This window comes from Dama dama, chromosome 9, assembly GCF_033118175.1.
Source record: "Dama dama isolate Ldn47 chromosome 9, ASM3311817v1, whole genome shotgun sequence".
NCBI classification, from domain to species: Eukaryota; Metazoa; Chordata; class Mammalia; order Artiodactyla; family Cervidae; genus Dama; species Dama dama.
The window spans coordinates 16,271,244-16,271,856 of NC_083689.1; positions in this window are offsets into that span (position 1 = coordinate 16,271,244).

The following is a 613-nucleotide window of genomic DNA, read 5'->3' on the forward strand; positions in this document are numbered from 1 at the left end:
GGCGACATGGTGGCAGGTGCGGCAGCGGCAGCGGCGGCGCGGGGAGCGAGCGCGCGGGGCGGAGGCTGGAGCCGCAGCGGGCAGGGGAGGGCGGGGGAGGGGAAAGGCCTGCGGCTGCCACCCGCCAGGAGGGGGCGCTGCTGGGCACCAGCGTGCCTGGCCCCGCCCGCGCGCGCCTGGCGCCCCAACCCGAGCTGGAGAAAGGGCCGTCAGCCCCGCGCATCTCTCTCCCAGGGCTCACCTGCTGCTTTTCCGGGGCAGGGGCAAATCTTTCTGGAAGGCAAAGGGGCAAAAGGATAGAGGTCAGCGAGGACCGACAGCCACTGCCCAAAAGCCCTGTCAGCCCTTTGGAGGGATAGAAGTCGGGTAGGACAGGTCCTTCATCAGCATCGTCACCAGCACCTTCAGCCTAGGGTTGAGGGATGGAGTCCTGGGCAAAGAGTGCCAGGGTGATTCCTCTCCTGACCCCGAGAGACCAGCACAGGAGCCCCATAGAGGACTCCTGAGTTGACATCTCAATGCATGTTTGTGCAAATGAAACAAGAGCTGTAATCTGAAAAACATTTCTTGAGCACGTGCTATATGGCAGACCCCGGTGCTAGGCACTGGGGAC